We start from the raw sequence: 18982 nt of genomic DNA on the forward strand, positions 1-18982 counted from the left end.
CAATATATGTCCTTTGAATTCTAGAGGTGTGGTGTGACGGTGTAATGCATGGTATGGTATGCTACGGTATAGTAAGGTACAGTATAATGGTGTGTGTTGTGGTTAGGCCCAAAAAAAAGAGAAAGAAATGTTTCTGGTCAGATCTTTCTTTAAAAAATGGTGCGGCGACGCGTATTTTATTTTATTTTTTATTTTTTATTTTTTTTGCCTCAAGGGAGGGAGGAGGGTCACTCTTATAGTTTTATCAATATAGTCACATATATACTGTTCATGCAGTCACTGATCATGCCCCCCAAGGAATTTTCTCTTTCTCTTCAGCCATTTTGGTTTGGTGTCAGCCACGGCCGCCGGCCACAAACAGAAAAAAAAGGGTGACGCGCTGTTGTTCAAGTGACGCGCGCGCTGACCAGAAACATTTCTTTTTTTTTTTTGGCCTTAGGTGTGGTAATGCCATGGTCACAGTACAGCAATAATATTGGAATCGGAGAGCCTGCAGCGTCCTCATCGGTAAGTTGTCAAGTAAATGCCATCGTTACGTTATAGTCGCCGTATATATATATTAATGGTTTTTAAACTGTTGTACTGATGGCATAGCTTGCTTTATGAATGGCATGAACTTCGCTTACTTTAAGGTAGAACGCACCTCGGGGACTGACATTGGGACTCTCAAACTTTTGCAATTCTCTTCTGATATACCACATGTGGGGGTTCATTTTAAAGCTCTTGGTGTAAGAAAACTTTTTACCGGCTTAGTTTTTCGAAATTCAAAATTTTTTATTTTTCTCCATAGAGTTAACACAGGGATGGCGGCCATTTTGAATTTCTCATATCGGTAAATCTTGGGTAATTTGTTTCTCTAGCACAAAAATTTGCACGGTGACCCCCTATTTTTATTCTTGATTTTGAAAGAGAATGATTGAAAGATTCCTTGAGGAAAGTTTAAGCAAAAGTTTAAGTCTTTCACCTTCGAGGTGCATAGTAGCTTAAGACCTGGTATAACATTCAAGAAAACGCATGCGAAAGCTGTCAGGTAGATGCATATTAGTAATACATTATTATGCCCCAAAATTATCCTTCAACGTACTTCGACTTACGATGGTGCATGGCAATTAAAGACAGTGACTTGTTAGTATTTATATTATATTATGTAGTCAGTGGTGTGCTTTATTGCTAAAATAATATAGTTATACAGTTTTTTGTTTCATACCTTTGTTCGTTTAAAAGTCTACATATCTCATCACACATGTTGCAAAGAAAATAATCTTGGTCAACATGATTGTGACAAACAAGCAATATTAAAACGATGATGTTGTAATTAAACGAATCGGTGTTTCCTGTTACAAGGCCGAGAAAAAATCTCTTTTTACGTGCTATAAATTGCGCGCCATCTTGATCAATGTAATGCCATCTGCATGTGTATATGGCGCAAGGGCCCGAGCGCGTTCAGGCCCCACCACCGTGCAACCCATGTTAGCAAAACCCGTGTTTGGGCCGTAACAATTTATATGACATATAAGAATAATCTGATTATGAAATAGGACAGAAATAATACTATATAATAAGATATTTGTTGAGATAAAGCAGAATGAAGCAACTTTATTTCATATTAAAGTATATATATATATAACCGTACTCTCTGTGCCCAAGTTCAGAGGTTGCCATAAAGCCATTTTGGACGTCGTACTCTTTACAACATACATTATCAAACGTCAGTTTGTCGTTGCTGTCGTAGATATAAAAGGCTCTATACCGCCACATATTTTTATTTGTCAATCTGCGAATTATCACGAACTCCACGGTATGCATCATTTGCAAGTACTACCGAAATCCTCAAAACAAACTATAAGAAAGACATGGTCATTTACAACTCTAAGTAGCCGAGTACTTTGCTACCGACCTCCAGTAATGCGTTTGTAGAGAGATTTCACTGAGAGAAGTTTTCATCTTCCAATAGTATAACATGAAAACAGGTTAGGTTATTGGTCTGAGACGTAATCGAAACGGTGCTTTATCTTCGAAATCAGACACACTTTCTGGAGTCAAGTACTTTGTAGTAAACATCGGTGAATATCCATTTATTCTTTCAAGTTATAAGGCGTGTAAGTGAAAGTGACAAAAACATAAACCGTCGGAATCTTTGAATTAAGTACTGCTGTATTGTAAATATTCCCTCATATACATCACACTAATAGTCTAGACTAAAGTCTGGATTATGGGGCATAACTTTAGTTTTAAACACAAGAAACATATTAAAATCGGACATTTAAATCCAGGGTAACTGAAAAACCTCATGGTAAACTTTTACAATTCAGCAATATGTAGAGTTATTCCTTTGCACTCATCGGTCATCCCAGCGAATGGTTTGGTGCCGTTCAAATCAAAACTCTTGTATTCAATCATCTCGCCCAGCTGGACAAATCCTGACGTTGTTTCAAAGACGTGCTGTGAGATTGGACTTGACAGAACGGAAAAGGCGATTTTTGCTCCCTTCGACTTGCCCGTTTCTAAGCTTTCTCGCAGCAACCGTCTGGTAATGCCGCGTCCATGGTAGCCATCACTGACAGCGACAAGAAACACCTCCATGAATGTTTTGTCGCCTGAATGCACTGTCTTGAATTCCTCGGACAGGCCAAGTCTTGTCTTCAATGAGTCAAGGAGAGCGAACAGTGGCACCAGTGGGGTGAGCGACGCTACACCTGAAAACACATCATTAACCACTTCATTCGCATTGGAGAGAAGAAACGAGACCATCACACCAGCAACTTTATTCGTTTTGGTGTCCATGGCAACGGTCGATATTTGATCACACACGCCTCGGTGAACGGCTGCTTCTAAGTATAGTCTGATGACGTCAACTGGGGGCTTTAAGCAGGTGAATATTGGACCGTGTTTACGGGCAATATCTGTCATCAAGGCAATTGCCTCTTCTTGATGCGATTCCTGTAATTGGCCAAAGTCCATGGTCAATTCAGAACTGAAAGAGAGCGAAACAAAACAGTTCAAGACCGACTGGTTGTGTTTAACTGAACAGAGTTATGTATTTTCCAAATCTGATTAAGGTAGATCGCGCCTTGGGGACAGATATTCGGACTCTCAAACTTTTATAATTCTTTTTTTAATTTACCACTTGTGGGGTTCATTTTAAAGCTCTTGGTGTTGGAAAACTTTTCACCGGCTTAGTTTTTCGAAATTAAAAAAAAATGTTTTTCTCCGTAGAGATAAGAAAGGAATGGCAGCCATTTTTAATTTTAAATATTTAGAACCAAAATTTGTACGGTGACCCCCGATTTTTATCATTGATTTTGAAAGAGAATGGTTGGAACATTCCTTATGGAAAGTTTTTTCAAAAGTTTAAGTCTTTCACTTTCGAGGCGCATACTACCTTTAGTCAGCTATAGAGATGGGGACGTTCTCAATCTGTTGCTGCTCTGTGAAGGCGAAACCATCAAACACAAGAAGCAAAAACAGCACAGCTGGCAAATTTAGACGATCACTGTGACTGATTTTCGTCAGACTGGCATATTTCTTAACATCTGCCACTTACCTTGTCGCAACTTGAGCACGTGCGAGATGTGAACCCGATATAATCGTTTACAAAATGCTGCGTTGACTGATATAAAGTAAGTGCTTTGTGTGATTTACAGCCACTCTCAGTACACGTACTTTACAGTCGTCCTCGATTCAAGTTGCTCACATAAGTGACTGATGACATTGATTATTTACTTTGTATGAATTCTTCGTCCTCCTCTGAAATGTGTGTACTGTTAAGCAATTTGCCTGGAGATAAAGCCCTTTAAAATACCAAGTCGTAGTTAGAGAAGAGAACAAACAAAACATCGTCAAATTTATCTTGTCTCCGTTTACGGACAAACGAATCCCTTACTGTTCAAGTACCAGATTGCCCGAAAGTTTCATAAAAAGTATGCGGCGTAATTTCAGCTTCGCTGAGGTCAAATTCTTACCGTCACGTTACGTCAGACCTTTGCACATGTGGGTAAAGTAAATATCTGTGAAAAAGAAAAATGGACACGCGCACTATACGGCCTACGCCCTCCAACACTGCACTGCAGGACAGCCTGACTAGTCAGCAATGCAGTGTACATATACAACAGTATTTCGAGTGTCACTGAAAAGCCTTCAGACGAACGATATGATCCACTACCACTGTCAACGTCGCTATAATATGATCTATGACAATATGAAGTTTGTGTTTCAAAAAAGGGACGCTATCCAAAAATAGCCTTTGCAATTTTTGTAAATCCGTCAGCATGGAGGTAAAAAACGAGACTGTTTGCTGTGTCGCTGCTTGATCTACATCAACTCGTGCCATTGGGTCCAAAGTTACAGATAAAAATGATATGAACGACATTTCACCATGCTTGAATAGGAATTGCAATAAATCTAATCGAAATGTACACATGGAATATAATATCGTAAATCAACTTGTAGTGAAGGACACTGCCCTTACCTTACATACGGGACTTTACTTAAATGACCGATGTAAAGTTATATATATTTGCGTAAACCAAATCTTGGTCCCCACTACATCCATCCGACAACCACTCACGATGTGCGTGATTTCATCGTAGTGTAGTTCAAACGATTTCCTCTCTTTCAAACGTCACCAGGCTTCTGTAAACTCGTTTAGCGAGTTCCTTTATCTCACAACTCTTCTTTACACTGAATAAATTATGTTATCAATTTATCATATAATTTATGAGTAGGTTCCGTCAAGGTTGACCTGACCTACTTACGACATCGATGTACCCACAGGGTGTTCAATTCAAACCCAGCAAGTACATGTTTCAATCATTGTTTCCGTATTTGGCGGTTTTCGGAGTCTTTTTCGAAATATTTGGATTCGCTGATTCTTTAATAATGTCTGTGCTTTGAATTAAGAGGTGTGCTGTGACTATGTGTTGCATGGTATGGTATGCTACTGTATAGTAAGGTAGAGTATGGTGTGTGTTATGTTTAGGTGTGTGGATGCAATGCCACGGTCCTCATGAACGGAAAGAAAGGGAGAGCCTGCAGCGCCCTCATCGGTAAGGTGTCAAGTGAATGCCATTGCCAGGGTTAGGTTATAATCGCTGTATATATTAATAGTTTTTAAACCGTTGTACTGCTGGCGTAGCTTGCCTTATGAGTGATATGAAATTCGCATACTATAAGACCTGGTATATTATCATATACCTGTGCCCTGTATTGTGTCTGTACTGAGTTCAGTGACATGATTTATCATGTTGATTTGCATGTCAATAAAGTGATACGCCTAGTTGATTTGCATATGAAAGGAATGATCAGCGAGTCTTTCTTTCATTCAATTGAATATTTGCATATAAAAAGTGATACGACCTGTTGATTTACATAACAAAGCCTGATACGGCCTGTTGATTTGCATACCGGACTACTTACATGGTGGCGCCCTAATCAAACAAACTATGGTGCTCGTCTATGATTTTGACTTTGACTACGATATCATGTCCGATCTCCAAAAGTAGCAGGGTTTTGAAGCATAGGGAAATGCGGGGTAACTAAATAAAACACATGTGTCGATATCGGATTAACCTGCTAGTAGTGCTACCAATTTGAACAAATTAAAGAGCAGAGCATCATCACCGTATGGGCACTGACAGATCGATGACAGACCAGTTGTTCCGTCCGTGCATAAGCACAGACGCGCAGACGACAAGCAATTCGGACATGTCGGAGGACCGGCAAATTCAAAAGCACAACTTTCAAAAATATCGTGTATTCATGGTAAATGCGGTCTGGAAAAATAATACCAACACAACACTTGCATGTACCAAATCGATTCGGTAGATATCCTACATGTTTGATGACAGAGTTCAAGCATTTCTCTGCTCAACCGTAAAATAATTGGGAATGAGCCAGCTGATAGATTACGTCAGACGCTAGTATATCAATCCGCCATAGCAAGATGACACAAACAAATGTAGTCAATCAAGAAAAACCACAGTGAAACGTATCATATTTTAATATACGAGATTTATTCATTCAATAACGTGGGCATAGGTACATGATAAAGAGGTTATCCCTCGATATCACCTCTTGGTATGGTCGTAGCGCTGCTCTTGCGGTTGTGGGCCGCATCACACTCGTCGCATCACACTTCGACTCGTGTGATGCGGCCCACAACCGCACTCGCAGCAATTAGTCTGGTTCCCTGACCCATTTCCCCGGTAGAGGGCGTGGGGAACCGGGGAAATGGGTCAGGGAACCAGATTATCGCAGCAATACGACCCCACCACGAGGTGATATCGAGGGATAACCTCATAATATCTTAGAAAACGCTTGTGAAATCTGTCACGGAGATTCATATTGATGCATATTTATATTATTGTGTCCGACTGTTATCCTTTAATGTACTTCGACTTACAATGGTGCATGGCAAATCAAAGAAAGTCACTTGTTAGTATTTATATTATATTATATGCAGTCAGTGGTGTGGCTTATTGCTTAATTATATCATACCAGTACATTGATGGCGTAAATGAAGCGATCTGATTGGTCGAGACGTGGAAAGAAGCGTGGTATGTACGCGATATAGCAATTCGGAAGAGCAAAAAATCCTTGTCTGATGTTCCATGCCAGAATTTAATTAAATATACTCTTATTATATAATAGCATACCAATAGGTTTTCACGGTTGCTGTTTGTGCTTTATTGGTTGTATATTAAATATGGTCATACAGTTTTATCATTGTCCACTGTTGTAGACCTTTGTTCGTTTCAAACGTCTACTTCTTTCATCATACATGTTGAAAAGAAAATAATCTCGGTCAACATCATTGTTACAAACGACCATGGTGTTGTAGTAAAAGGAATAGTGTTTCCTGTTACTAGGTCTAGGAAAAGTCTATGTTTTTACGTAATATAAATTGCGCGCCATCTTGATCAATGTTATGCCATCTATGTATATGGCGCAAGGTCCCGAGCGCGCTCAAGCCCCTCAACCTTACAACCTATGTCAGCAAAGCCCGCCGTAAAAATTTATATGACATGTAAGAATAATTTGACAATGAATGGGGGGGGGGGACATGCTATTCAATAAGATTTTTGTTGAGATAAACAGAATGAAGTAACTTTATTCATAGTGAAACTACCTCATTAGGGTGTATCTGTTGTAACTGTACAAACTCCATGATCTAATCGTGAACTTTTGAACGAAAAGAATTTAAAAAAGTAAACAAAAAAGGGTGGATTATAAATTTTGAAACAGAGAAGATTAAATGAAATAGCATCGTTGCCATGCATATTAATTAATATCTAGTGTCATATTAAGCCATTTCAACGAAATGTGTAATCAGCAAGAAGAAGGAGAAGATGGCGTAAGTACAGCGTGTGGTCTGCATCTACACAAACTTCCTTGGCCAATTAAGGTGATAGCTTTAGTGAAACTTGGACAGAAACCGAGCAAGTACTGCAGCAGGCGGCTCAATGAAGAATGCTACCATGGTATTGCCAGTATACACCTTATCAATATTATTCGATGCCACCTTCATCATCGTACGTCTAGATCTATTATCAACGTCCAGAAGAAATTTCGACGACAGCGAACACACCGTTGTCATCGAATGTGCTCCCTCCCCATCCATCAGCGACTATCCGTACCGATCCCATCGACATGTATTGCCAATGTACCTCCACCATCATATCCACAAACATCGTTACTGGCAAGGAACACAGCGACTCTAGACTTCCTACAGGTTTACGACTTTGCTGACATTCTCTTGCCCGTTCTCGTTTTAAAAGTTTAGTATGTTTTTTCATAGACCCTATCCGTGTTCAGCGTCAGATATTTTTACCAAAAGACAGAAAACTCTTGCTTCAGTTTCTGAGTTGGATAAAATTATTGATAACATTGAAATTGAACTTTTTCTGTTCTTCTGGTCAAGAAGTGGATATATTTGTCTTGAACACCGACGATAAAATCGACACCGTGTTCATGAAAACAATAATAGGTCTTGGTAACACCAGCGCGCCGTTTCAATATAAAATGATTATATCACATTTGCTAATAATAGTCTGTGTGTTTTGTCTGTAAAAAATGTCAGTGGCTGAGTTCATTTTGTTGCGCGGCACAACAGAGAGTTCACGCTGACTTCATTTTCGCTGTAATAGCATGGATAGAATTAATGCCACGTTCCGACATTCCTCAACGATAGTCTACATATCAGAACGTCGGAACGTAGCACAAAGTCTACTCTATTCATGCAACCCAGTTCACGTCACGCCTGTGACCGAAAGGCATTCCCGCTGAACTTCGTGAGTTGTCAGGAGCAGATAACCGTCAATTAGTCTAGAACTCTATCGAGTTCAGCTTCGGCCTTCTTACAGGACGAAGGCTAAAGACGTTGTCTGAATTTTAGACTAACTGTAATTGTGCCCATTCAGTCCACCAAAGCCACCCTTGATGACGTCACTGCCATTGTCGCTTGTAGTCAGGTACGCTGCTGACGGGAAGGAGGCAGCCGTACCGCGTTGTGACACAATTTTCCCTAGTGTACAGTATAGACCCCGAAGAGTTAATGTATACCAGGCACTATCCGCCGTTTACCTATAAACAACAAGCGACTCTGTCGCTCCCTAACATTGTTTCTCACACACAGAGACAGTAACGCTATAGTCATATTATGGAGAACTATTTTGCTCCCTCACATTGGTTTTCACACACAGAGATAGAACCTTACAGTACTATAAAGTAAGCAGACTACAAGTTTTCATCAGAAAAGTTCAATTTGACATACCTGTCAAGAGTGACTTCTCAAGTAATTACATGTTGCGCGCCTGAATCACGGTCCCTTCACGATGTCCCAGAGAGCAGGCGACAAATTGTCTCCTGCTGCGAGGGCACATAAACCTATGCATTCAGGCAATATTTTGTTTTTTACATGCCTCTTCACAGATAACGCTATATGACATTGAGTTACACGCAGGGCATTCTCAAATACTTTTACAATTATCGACCAGCATCAAACAGACTTTATCGAAAGTCAAAGTAGCAGTGCGCGCATGGATATTTTACATCAGATTCCAACGTTAAGCGTCTACCCTGACGTCGAAAACGTCGAAGGGTTTCACCGGAACGGATAACTATGAAAACACAGCGGGGATACAGTTTTCCATTACATTGGTTAGGGGTGTCAAAAGTCAATACTTTTGGCAAACTGTACTGATTTCAAGAACCTACATTTTAGCAAAAGTGCTCATATTTGATCTCTAAGTACACTGAGAAAATGAGACGTCACTTCGGATAAAAAGAGGGAGACTGTATTACGATTTTTCACATTTTTTCTCTGTTTTGTATGGAAGACCGGTCACAACCTGCGACATGCGACCTGCGTCTTTAAACTGTGATCTGCGACCTAACCCTAACCCTAACCCTACCCTAGCCCTACCCTAACCCTAACCCTAACCCCTAACCCTAACTAACCCTAACCCTAACCCCTAACCCTAAGCCTAACCCTAACTCCTAACCCTAAACCTAACCCTAACTCTAACCCTAACCCTAATCCTAACCCCTAACCCTAACGCTAACCCTCAGTTTAAAAAAAATTGCATGTCGCATGTCGTGACCGGTCTTCCATAGTTTGCTCAAAATTTTTCAACAGTTTTTCCCTTAAAAAGTGGGTCACAGAGCAATCAAATTCGATTGGTAAGTTTCAAGCGACGGCCTCATTCAGTTTGATTCAAATGATGGTTAAATTTGCATATATATATATATATATATATATATATATATATATATATATATATATATATATATATATATATATATATATATATATATATATATATTACAATTATATATATATATTGCAGCCTAATTCTCAGTGTTTGAACACATTGTTTTCCCTGATACAATTTGTGTTGCGCCTTTAAAATTGACTACATAGCTAGTTAGGGATACCATAATTAATATTCACAATTCAGCATTTGCGGATCGGACATTACACAATCTGTGCATTTTCATTGACCCTCTTGTATTTACACCCAGTCAGAAGGCCGTTGAATCACGTTACATGACGGAATGGAATACCTGCAGCGTGAACAAAGGTAGCATCACAAATAAAAGGTCAAAGGTGCGGCCTTTGAAAGGCCTAACAGCCTTCGCTCCCCCGTCCTTGACATACTTATCGCAGCAATTGTAAAGGCGTCTGTCGGTGCGACAGAACACGATACACTATGCATTGTTGTTGATGGGCATTATTTTCTTAAAAGTTATATATATATATATATAATATATATATATATATATATATATATATATATATATATATATATATATATATATATATATATATATATATATATATAACCGTACTCTCTGTGCCCAAGTTCAGAGATTGCCATAAAGCCATTATGGTGATAACAGGGAGGGCACATTGTATACATTTTGTGTGTGTGTATATATATATATATATATATATATATATATATATATATATATATATATATATATATATATATATATATATATATATATATATATATATATATATATATATATATATATATATCAATCACAAGAAAACGAACGCATTACTTCTTACTGGAAACAAGAAATTCAATGAAATGCAAATGCATTATATTACTTTGCCGCCGCCATGCTCACTCAGGGTCAGTTACACGATTAGTCTCGGTTTACCCAGACTGCAGTGGGGCTCTTCTTCGGGCGGCCGGAAGGAGAGCCCCACTGCAGTCTGGGTAAACGAGACAATTACACGATCTTAGGTCAGTAAGCTTATCTTCTAACATTCATAACGCTCTGAGTACCTCACACGGCACAACTACACTTGTCGACGTCGTTCAATTTGTGATACTGTTAGCCGCATATGACGATAAATTTCAGTAGTAAAAGTGTGAAGGTTAGTTTGCCATCCATCTTTTCATAAATAGTTAAACTGTGTGGATTTGAACGGTTTTGTCACAATTGTTTTGAGTAAGTTCGATGTGTAGGGGCTGACCTATTAACGAGCCACAATACTGCGAGGTTCACGATATGAAGAAGTTCCCATTTGTGACCAGTCGTTGTGCAAGTTTGTAACTGAAATATTATTCGGTTGACCATCCAAAATACGGTAAGCTTTCGGTAAAGTTCTACCCCTGCAATGTTTCTTTTTATTTGACCCAGATGTTGAAACTCGAGATCTACGAGTGGCAAACCAAAAATGGGTACCCTGAAGAAATCAGTCTCCGAGATAGTGGACAATGTCATGATTTATTGAATCGCGCCAACGTTTTAGACTTCGCAACGTCTGTCAACAAAGCGTCGTGTAATTGGCATAACGCTGTATCAGAAAATGTTGTAATTCGACTGGTGTGGCAGTCTTATATGAACCTGAAATGTATACTGCCGAATATCAAATAACGGCCTCACACAAAGAAGAGGGCACTTCGTTCTAATTTCACCTTTTGTAAAAAATGCATTCTTATTCATTGTCAGAAAACGGCTGACATATACATGATATAATCATCACTAAAATGTAAAGGACACGTCTTACTGGTGTGCGCACATTCACTTTATCTGTCTTTCTTTCTTGCTGGTTGTGCGCAACTAAACTTTACAGAGTATTAATGTAAAAATGTAAAGAAAAACGGTTCTGTCAAAGAATGGCGGCATTTTCCACTCACTCACATTCACGCCAGGCTGTATGCATTTGCATAACCTAAACCACCGTGTGTTGTGAACGTGAATGAAAATGCCATACCCATCACCATATCAGGTGATGAAAGTGCCGCGCTTGGTAAAGCCCTAAACTGCAACTTCTACCCATTTTATCAGTTTTTGTAAAAAGATCACGAGAGCAAGAATGGCGAAAATGACTTTTCTGCAATAAGCGACCCAAAAGCTAGCACGTATGTGAAAACCAGTCTTGATGAACTTCCCCTTTGAGCGCAATATCTGTTGACGGTTTTTTTTCCCATGATTTTCCGTCTGTATCTTAACGACATAAATGCCAGTTCAGTGTGTCAAGATATCATACATACATATATACAGAGTATTTCCTTTTTGCATAATTTCTTGAATCCGATTTGAACTTTACCTGCTGCCTAGACATTTGCGGGCTATTTTAATGAGCTTAACATCAGCATTGCAACATACCTTAAAACCTGTCACCGTTAAGGTAGGTCTCTACAAAGGATATATTGAAAATGAACAGGTAAGGAGAGTGCAACAAACTGTAGTCGATAATAAAGAACAAAAATAACCTGTATTGTCATAAATTAAAGCTTCTCTCCCTCTAAATGAGATCTAAGACCAATTTGATTTTCTTTCAGTGACTATGCACTATTTCAACAGTACAAGAAAAGTTGCCATTGTACTTGCTTCCGAGGTTTTGAAAATAGATTTTTGAGTCTTGATTTTCTCTCATATATTTTCAACGAAAGGCTCGGGAAGGAGGTAAGAGAAACTGTTCCAATCATATCTATTAAGAAGTCCTGTGAAGCTAGTTATATACCATTTACCAAACCCGATACATAATGTGTGAAAGGAGTATTTCCTGTATCTTTGAGACCAGTAACAAAAACCTGCATTCGGCTAAATTATGATTTTACACATTTTTACTTTTGTAATATTTTGACTGTATCTGTTATGAATTATGATTTTATGCTGCTTTTTCATACAGAGGTCTCATAAAGAAAAGTCAAGGATCCGGTTTCTGTCATATTTGGCATATAAACTGCAGATTTCACTGCACCGCACATGTTGCAAAAATGACTTATCTCTGTATATCTCTCACATGTTAAAGGTAGGCAACTGAGAGGACGCACAGAAGACTGCTACTAAATGATGCAATTCGTGGCTGGTATGATAAATGTTACGCATCATGGGTCGGCATCTTCTAATGAAAAACACACAAACCCTCTCCCCTTCCGCCATTGATCATATCCAAAACATGGTGACCCCCACCACCAAAATAAAATCAGGGTGACCCCCTACTGAAAGACCTCAATGGCCGAAGACACTGACCAATAAATAACTTAATAAATTGCGGATTTCACCGTGATGACTATAATTTCCAAAAGTGACTTATTCATTGTCCCGGGCACGTATACCTAACAATGTAAGAAAAGCACAGCAGAGAGTGCTAAACAATTATCAACATTCAGAAATTTCAATAAAATACTTATTCTTCAGAAATTTCACTATTTTCCGGAGTATTGAATATTTTTTATTGAATTTTCTATATGTTGGTAAGTGTGTTGCACTCCCAGTCTTTTAAAAGATCCTTCCATTGTATTTAACTACAAACAAACACGTCGAGTAGGCTACATATCAAAAGTTTACTCCACCCATGTTGATTTTCTTACACCTTGCAGATTTGAAGTTCAAGATTGAAGTATGGAGTTTGTCAAGTTACAAAGGCACCACGCTGCTGAGGTAGTGGCTCTGATGGCAAATATGTTTATGAAGCAAGAACCAACAGTCAGCTTTTTGAAAGTACCTGTCAACACAATTACACATTACAGTAAAACAGTTGTGAATAGGGCGATCAATGACAACATCTCGGTGGTTGCCAAAACCAGAAAAGAAAATAAGATTGTCGGCGCGATTGCCAATTTTCTTGACGATGGTGTCCACGAAGTAAGTGGTGATGCTGGTGACATGGCGATAATGCAACCAATGGCACCAATTGGCAGCATCCTTGATCTACTAAAGGCGAGATTCTATGAGCTCGAAGAAGTGAAAAGGCTTCAGCAAAACGGGAACGTGTTCATGGAACTGCACATGGCGGCAGTAAGAGATGGTTACCAGGGACAAGGTATTACCAGACGATTGTTACAAGAAAGCTTTGTAATGGGAATGGCTAAAGGCGCCAAAATGGCTTTCGGTGGGGTGACAAATCCCGTTACTCAACACATCTCACTGACAACACCGGGAGTTGTTCAAGTTGGCGAAATGATTGAATATACTGCATTTGAATATGATGGTAAACGTCCGTTTTCAAACATGCCTGCTGCAAACAGAGGGGCCATCTTACTTGTGAAGAGTCTTGACTATAGTCGGCAATAAGTATTTTGTGATGCTCTACACCGAGCTTAAAGTTTTGTGGAGGTTTCTCTACCAACAGTAGAGTAACCGTGGTTTGTGGTATAATAAAGGTGTTCTCACGAAATTCCTGTCATCCATTACCGTTGTTGTGAACGCTGAATATTTGAATTACGCTTGCCAGAAAACGTTATCTTTAGGTAAATATTCAGTAATTATGTAACAATGACAAACAGTAATTACCAAGTCATGGCAACTTCATTGTAAACATTGTAAAGTTAGATATTAGAAAGACAAAGCGAACGTTATTTGATGTAGTTTCAAATATTTTCACAGGTATCTTAAACAAACCGATAGAGTGTACTGACGATAGGGCACAATTGTAACGAAACTCAGAACAGATATTTGAACTAAATTCAATATCAGCATATCTTGTCACCATACGAAGAAATGCAAACAAAAGGAAAATTTGTGTAAACATGTCGTCTGTGGTAGTAGTTCTCTAATTAAATAATAAACTGATGTCAATTATTCAAGTACGGCATTTTTCAGAGTATAAGTGTCACAGACAAATTATTTGGACTGCCGTCGCTGATATGATATTAAATATCAGCTGACCACGATGTAACCTACGAATAAATAAGGCATTATATTTGACATTTCGCCTAAAACACTTTGGAAGATTTGCCAGCTTTTCACGATGTGAATGCTGAATGCAATGGAATAAAGTCACACGTTGGGAAACGAAATGAAACACACACACTTTAAGAGTGAAAGAACACATTTTTATGATATGATTAAAGCTATTCCGATATATATTTTTGTACTAAGTAATATGTTTATTTTAAGGACATCTTTACAAAGGTGAATGATATTGTAAAAAGTTTCAACAAAAAGAAAATGGGAGGATACGATGGCCGTATTTTGATCCGAATACTAGTATGAGCATAAACTGTTAAATATTAAAATTATACCAACGATGAGTTCGAGAAGAAAATCCTGCACAGAAAGAGCTTGGACGGCGCGAAGGTGTCTGCATATCCACACAAACTTCCTTGCTCAATCGAGGTGGTAGCTTCAGAGAAACTTGGACAGCAACTGAACAAACACAGCAGCAGGCAGCTCAACACAGAATGCTGCCATCGTTTTGCCGGTATCATACAACTTATCAATATTATTTGATGCCACCTTCATCATCGTACGTCTATTATCAACGTCCAGAAGAAATTTAGACGACAGCGAGCACACTGTCGTCATCGAATGTGACCGACTCCTCTGCCACCACCCAACCCCCCAATCAGCGACTATCCTTACCAATGAACGGTTCCCACCTACATGTATTCCCAAAGAACCTCCACCATCGTATCCACAAACATTGTGACCGGCAGGGAGCACAACGACTCAACACTTCCTGCAGGCTTACGAACATACTCAAATTTACTTGCCTGTTCTCGTTTTAAATTTTAGTGTGTTTTCTCATAGACCCTATCCATGTTTTGCGTCAGGTGTTTCTCCCAAGACGGAAAAACATCGCTTCAGTTTCTGAGTTGGATAAAACTATTGATGACATTGAAATTGAACAGTATCTACTGTTTTTCTTTGTTGAAGACATGGATATATTTGACTTACACATCCATGATGAAATCAACGCAGTGTTCATAAAAAAGTTATATCTCCTAGTAACGCCAGCGCCTTTTCAATAGAAAAAAATTCATCACATTTGCTTATGGTTTGTGTGTTTTGGTTGTAAAAGCGTCAGTGGCTGCATTTGTTTGTTTGCGCGGCACAACCGAGAGCCCACGCTGACTTCATTTTCGCTGTAATAGCATGAATAGAGTTTATGCCACGTTCCGACGTTCCTCAACGATAGTCTACGTATCAGAACGTCGGAACGTAGCAAAATGGAGATGGGCGGTGGTAGGGGTTTGTTTCAAAACTGCCCAACATCATGTGTATATCTTTCCTTTCGAAGTGAACCCGGTCTATTTACAGGCAATCTGTGGCGATAGACATGAAGGGCATCGTGTTATTTGCAGGATATTTGATCTCTAAGTACACTGAGAAAATGAGACGTCACTTCCGATAGAAAGAGGGAGACTATATTACGATTTTTCACATTTTTTCTCTGTTTTGCTCAAAGTTTTTCAACAGTTTTTCCCAAAAACAGTGCGTCACAGAGCAATCAAATTTGATTTGTAAATTTCAAGCGACGGCCTCATTCAGTTTGATTCAAATGATGGTTAAATTTGCATATACATATATATATATTATATATATATATATATATATATATATATATATATATATATATATATATATATATATATATATGTATATAATTCTCAGTGTTTGAACACATTGTTTCACCTGATACGATTTGTGTTGCGCCTTTAAAATTGATTACATAGCTAGTTAGGGATACCATAATTAATATTCAAAATTACCAATTCAGCATTTGCGTATCAGAAATTACAAATCAATGCATATTCATTGACCCTCTTGTATTTGCACCCAGTCAGAAGGCCACTGAATCACGTTACATGACGGAATGGAATACCTGCAGAGTGAACAAAGGTAGCATCACAAAGGTCAAAGGTCCGGCCTTTGAAACTCCTAACAGCCTTCGCTCCCCCGTCCTTGACATACTTATCGCAGCAATTGTAAAGGCGTCTGTCGGTGAGACAGAACACGATACACTATGCTTTGTAGTTGGTGGGCATTATTTTCTTAAAAAGTCATATATACATCTATGTACTTCATACTGCAAACAAGAAATTTACTGAAATGCAAATGCATTATATTACTTTGCCGCCGCCATGTTCACTCAGGGTCAGTTACACGATCTGAGGTCAGTAAGCTTATCTTCTAACATTCATAACGCTCGGAGTTCCTCGCAAGGCACAACTACACTTGTCGACGTCGTTCAATTTGTGATACTGTTAACCGCATTTGACGATAGATTTCTGAGGTTAGTTTGCCATCCCTCTTTTCGTAAATCGGTGAACTGTGTGGATTTGAACGTTTTGTCACGATTGCAATAGGGGAGAACCATTTGATTTTTTTGGGGGGGGGGTATGGAGGAAATGGGTATGGGAGCAATTTTTTTTTCCTGTCACAGTGACAGCAATTTTTTTTTTCTACTGTCAGAGCTGCATCAATTTTTTTTTTCAAATGGAGTAGCAATGCAAATTTTTTTTTCTTTGTCATCAAGTTTGTGATGCGTTGTATATAAGGGAGCTGTAATTATTTACGGCCTGAAACTCAGAAATTCAAGTGACACCCCGCCCCCCCGTCAACCATGATGAATTTGAGTAACTCCCCTCTCTAACTCTGAAATTTTGACTGATCCCCCCCACTTAGAAAAGTTAAATACAAATACATGTATTTGTAAAATTTACAAAATACAGCAATTTAACAGTAAAGACCTTTGAAATCCTGATGTACTCTGCTAGACTATCATCAGTTATCTCATGATGGTTCAAAAAAGGTGAACCCATCAAAATGAAATTGCAAGTCACAATAAAATAAAGATATAAAAGGGGGAGAACACGCGAGAGGCTTAGGGGGAAAGTGTCACAGGGGCTTTCCCGTATCTTGCATGGAAAGTTTAAGATATTGATGTGTGCAATGGTGCAGTCTGGTGCTATCTGAGAGGTGTTTTTTATTTTTTTTTTACTAAGTGAAACTGTTAGAACACCTCAAGGGGGAGAGCACGAGAGGGGGGGGTTTCCCCTCTCGTATTGAAATTTTGGGAAATTGATGTGTTTAATGGTGCAATCTGAGAGGAGTTTCAGGTTATTTTGCATTTGGTAAAACTGTTTGAAAATGACATTGAACACTGCAATATTTTTACATTTTATGCATGATCAGTGTTTGTGTCACAATATTCAACAACCAAACGATGACAATACAATTTGTGAAAAACAGTTCTGTTTGCCAGAGACTGAAGATAAATAAATATACAGGAACGGAAAATTTGTGACCTTCTTGTGTCATTTCTCCAGCTGCCAGCTTCTAATGAAAAGCTTGAATATGGTATGTTTAACTGTCAAAATGGTCATTGAAGTGAGGTAAATGGAAACATGTCTGTGATAATAAAGGATGAATTCACAACAGTTCAGTTTTGTCCTAGATCCTGGGAAAATTTTGAGAAATTGATGTGCGCCACGGTGCAGTTTAGTGCAGTCCGATAGGTATTTTAAATTTGTCTTTTACCAGTAACACTGTTCAGAAAGCCAAGGGGGGAGAGCACGAGAGGGGGTGCCCCCCTCTCGCATTGAAATTTTGAGAAATGGATGTGTGCAATGGTGCAATCTGAGATGTGTTTCAATTTATTTCGCCAAAATAAATTGAGTAACCCGTCCCCCTTCTTCCTCTCCACATTTTGAGTAACGCCCCCTGAAGTTTTCAATTTTTTAGTGACCCTCTCCCTTGTATTTCATTACATTTGTTGTTCCTCAATTTTTCATTGTCAACTTGTACATCTTCCTAATATATTTATATTGAGAGAATACTAATTGATTTTAACACTAGTTTATTGACTCCTGTCTTGTGTTTTAAAATTTTCACAATTTACAGAAGTCAAAAAGTCCCTTTAGATAGTGCCTATGCCATTGAGATATTGCAACAGAAATCCTGAAATATGATTTCTTGGGTCAGGAAAGGGAAGGAAAACATTGAGTGCACTGAGGTGTAAGTAGACCTATGTAGTGCATGCTTATATCATAAGTGCTTGTAGTAAAAACATTTGCGCCGCCTATGGCGGCGCGCCGGCAAAGAATACATGAGAATAGGGTTTCCAAATTTTGCTAATTTCTGGTGCATTGTGACAATTTTTTTTCACTTCTGTCTGTTATGACAATTTTTTTTTCTCAGGCCATGGCAGGATCAATTTTTTTTCCTTCTATCTCACCTGGCGACAATTTTTTTTTCTCAAAATCCTCCATACCCCCCCAGAAATCAA

General features: G+C 38.7%; 1 protein-coding gene across 2 annotated transcripts in view; it reads right to left on the bottom strand.

Annotated features, from left to right (window-relative positions):
* The window catches only part of LOC139127605 (guanine deaminase-like), a 130250-nt gene that overhangs the window by 9077 nt on the left and 102191 nt on the right, over positions 1-18982 (bottom strand). The gene's annotated exons all lie outside the window — the stretch shown is intronic.

The sequence above is a fragment of the Ptychodera flava genome, unplaced genomic scaffold (genome assembly GCF_041260155.1).
Source record: "Ptychodera flava strain L36383 unplaced genomic scaffold, AS_Pfla_20210202 Scaffold_33__1_contigs__length_2856901_pilon, whole genome shotgun sequence".
In the NCBI taxonomy this organism is placed as follows: Eukaryota; Metazoa; Hemichordata; class Enteropneusta; family Ptychoderidae; genus Ptychodera; species Ptychodera flava.